Consider the following 3,736-nt stretch of genomic DNA (forward strand, 5'->3'; position numbering starts at 1 on the left):
AGCATCAAAAAATATGTTTTCAATGTTTGGCAGAAGCAGCAACTGAACGGATTGATCAACTTGCTGGTGTACGCAAAAACGGAGCGACAATACTTTTGCTTACGCGAGTATTGTCGCCATATTATCGATGCAGGGACTGGTAGTGCCAACGGAAGCAGCTAGGTCTGGGGATATTGTGTTGGGCACTGGTCTGATGGTGATGGGTACGGATGGTGTCCAGTTGGGCATCGGTCGGACGGAGTTGGGCGTGGATGGCGAAGCGCGTGAAGTGTGCAAGCACCCGTTTGAAGCGTATTTCATGAAAAACTGGGATAACTGTCGTTCAAATGTGGTGCGCGTTTGAAAGGCAGAATGCTTGCACCCTCGGCAACAATACAAAAAACAGTCTCGAAGCTTCGTGGAAGCAGCTGAAGGAGCCTATGAAGTCCATCATGCAAGTGGACGAGTGCATTGTGTCGATAATGGTTTATCAAGCTCAGGCGGGGAGAAAATTCAAGGACGCGGTCTACAAACTATCTGTCGTCCATCATCCGAAGGTACCATCACGAGATTTGCTCTTGAAGCAGGTAAGCGAGCTTGTGTACAGCTTCGCGATCACCTCGGCGAAGTATAATTTTCACGAGGCAGTCCCCGAAGTATACTTTATCCAGTGCGATGCGGACGATGAAAAGGCATTGGATGAGCCGCATAGCGAGTACTCCGTCACGAAAACCGATTGGTCCTGCTCGTGTTTGTTCATGGCTTCACGTTTGCTGCCGTGTCGCCGTGTGTTCTTCATTTAGAAGGCACTCAGCTTCAAGAACGTGATTCCTACCCATCTCCTGGATTCTCGTTGGCTACTGCCGTCGCTTCGGGTGAAATCCGAGTTGCCCCAGCTGTCAGAAGAACCGTTTAGTGTGTCCAAGTGTTGAAGGAGGCCAATACGTGTCGGCATTCCGGCCGGAAGTTCCGCGAAGCAAATGTTGTGGCAACTGCAATTAGTGAGCACTTGAGTGGATTGGGGAGGTGGAGTACCGAGCAGCGATGAAGGCTTTGCGAGAATTTGTCACCCTTTTCAAGCATGGCGAGTACAGTACCATCCCCAAGGTAGCCGGTGGTCTTGAGCACGAATACGGCTTGAGTGACGCAGAAATGGACACGACTGGTGGCGTGAGCTACCAGCCTAGAGACAGCGAAGTGGTGACAGAGGCGACGGAGGTGGTGCAAGTTCTTCCTTCTAGACAAGAGGATACTATGAGCCAAAGTGTTGCGTCTGCTTCTTCGGTGGAGAGCACTCAAGCTTGCTCAGACCAGTCAGGCTCAGTTGGGAGCGAGGCGGGCACAGATGAAGATGATGTGGTTTCAGTTGGGAACAAGACGGGCGCAACGGGTGGTGAGTTGGTCTCAGCTGAGAACGAGACGGGCACACATGGCGACGAGTTGGTTTCAATTGGGAACGAGATGAGCGCAGCTGGTGGTGAGTTGGAAGTGGAGACATCTCACATAAATGAATACCACAGCTATGCTTGCTTCAGTAAAGTTAACCGATGATTTTTAGATCGTGAGTCCCCCAAAATCCAAGGAACGTCCGAAACAAAAGTCACGGGCTGTTACGGCAAAGCGGAATCAAGCGATAGTAATGGTAGAGGAAGACTTAAAACTGGACGAGCGCCAAATGAGTCTACTGACAGTTTACGAACTACTGGACGGCGATCTATTTTACAAGCTGACACACGAGAAGCTGCTGCAGTTCAAGGAGCTCCTGTTCGCTACTAAGCAGAAGCCTCCCATCGCCCACGAGATAGCGAAGCTCCTCCCCACAAATCCACTGATGCGACCAGAAGACGTGATGCGAATCTTCCCCATCCAATTAATAAACAAATGTACCGTCAAGGGCACAGCCTACTAAGCAAAAAAAACAGGAAAGTTGGAAATGCAGCTGGCGCAGGAGATTGTTGGCGTTGGGGTGTTCGCGAACTCTACGGTATCGCTCATGAGAAAGTGGCACACCGCAGTAAAATTCGTCAAGAAAATCAAAAGAGCTATAACATTGATTGATCGGTTAGACTTCGCGCAACACGGGAATTCTAGCTTCTACGTCGAAGCGGCCACCACTATACCTAAGCTGTTGGAAGATCTGTCAATTCTGTCGAACGCGTATGCAGACATGGTGGACCTGGCTTCGAAGGAAACCCTTAGCGCCCAAGTCATGCAGATGATTCTACACAAGCGGTTAGGTGCGGATCCTAGTGTTCTAGTGATTGATCCGTCTAACATGGGGATTTTAAATGGAACTTTAACAACAGACAGCAATTATTTTTAACTGGCGTTGGCTGGAGTCACGAAGAAAACGAAAGTTATGTTTCCAATCAACTGCAGCAACAACCACTGGTGCGCTGTGCTAATGGATTTGGAGAAGGGCAAAGTGTACGTGTACGACGCGATGACGTCCTCCTACATGATCGGTGTCCGTGTCGTGAAAATGGCGTTTTTTGGCGTCACTAATAAATCATTGCGCAGCAACTACTGGAGATATGATCCTGAAACTTTGGTAGCGGTCGTGCGGACACTTGCGCCAAGTTTTCTGCTAAAGTCTGCAGGCCAGAACTGCCGGGCAGCACATAAAACCGGGAAAACCACCTAAAAAAGCATGCCAAACAAAGTCTCACGTTTCGCTGAATAACTTTTGATCTAGAAGGGTTAGACAAATTCTGATTGCGGGAACGGCTCCGCCGTGTGTTGTTACATATGTCTATGTCCCGTAGATAAATAGTACATGTTGCAAAAAAGTACATGTTGTACGTAAATCTACCTTTAATATTCGGATTCCTTGTGAAAAACTACGCCTAGGCCGCAGGGTTACAAAGACGAGTTAATGCACTTATGCCCTTTTATAGACGCTTTTAGAAATCGGCCAAAACAATATTTATCAATTTAGACAGTGTTCCGCTGACATGTCATATGCTGCGATCTGTCCACATGAAAGAGCACCAAAAAGCACCCCTAGAACACCCTTCATACCCGTTCTAACGGTTCTCTTTCATCTTCATAATAATCATATTAAAGAACACCATACAAAAACCGAGATCTCGTGTGTAGTGGCTCGCCAGGCATGCTAGAACCAAGATGGCGTGTGGGCACATGTCAGACATCATATCTCGCGTTTGAAAACACCCGCAAAGTCGTTAAACAGCTCATAACGGACCAAAAAGTAGACAGCACCCGGACTTCCCCGGTGGTCACCGTACTACCCGAGCTTGAGGCTGCTTAACTTCACAGGGCAGACGGGATATGGTGCTTTCAGCCTAAAATGGCCGTCTACATTTGACATTGACCGCCACGCCTATTATTGTTTACCACTCGTATACATAGGTACAGCATTTTTACACACTCACATGGCCACATACGTGGCCATAGACTGCACACGGTGGCTGTAAAGGGCCCCTCCATTACATAAGTAGGTATATTTCTTTACAAAAGTAGGTGCATCAGCACACGACTAGCGTGTGCTGAAATGCTGTCATGCCATTGGCTGATATATGGGGAGCCAGACCCATTTTTAGCCAATTGAACTATGACGTGTATTTGAGTGGCCAGGGCTGTGGCCTTGGTCCTAAAATAAAGTCAGAGTTGATTTTTCCTTAAACCTAAGACTCAGTCGTCTTATTGCGAGCTTCCTCAACACTATAGTGTAAGCAAGTAACGGAGTAAATACCTGGCCCGTTACACCTGGTAGCACTTTGTAGTCCTTCCAGAA

General features: G+C 48.0%; 1 non-coding gene across 1 annotated transcript; it reads right to left on the minus strand.

The window, feature by feature from the left end:
• Positions 1 to 3,187: 3,187 nt before the first annotated feature.
• On the minus strand, positions 3,188 to 3,294 carry PITG_33063. Its single transcript, XR_009934457.1, has one exon. It is a non-coding gene; the product is annotated as an 8S ribosomal RNA (ribosomal RNA).
• Between the last annotated feature and the right edge of the window lie 442 nt (positions 3,295 to 3,736).

The sequence above is a fragment of the Phytophthora infestans genome, genomic scaffold, assembly GCF_000142945.1.
Source record: "Phytophthora infestans T30-4 supercont1.51 genomic scaffold, whole genome shotgun sequence".
Lineage (NCBI taxonomy): Eukaryota > Oomycota > Peronosporomycetes > Peronosporales > Peronosporaceae > Phytophthora > Phytophthora infestans.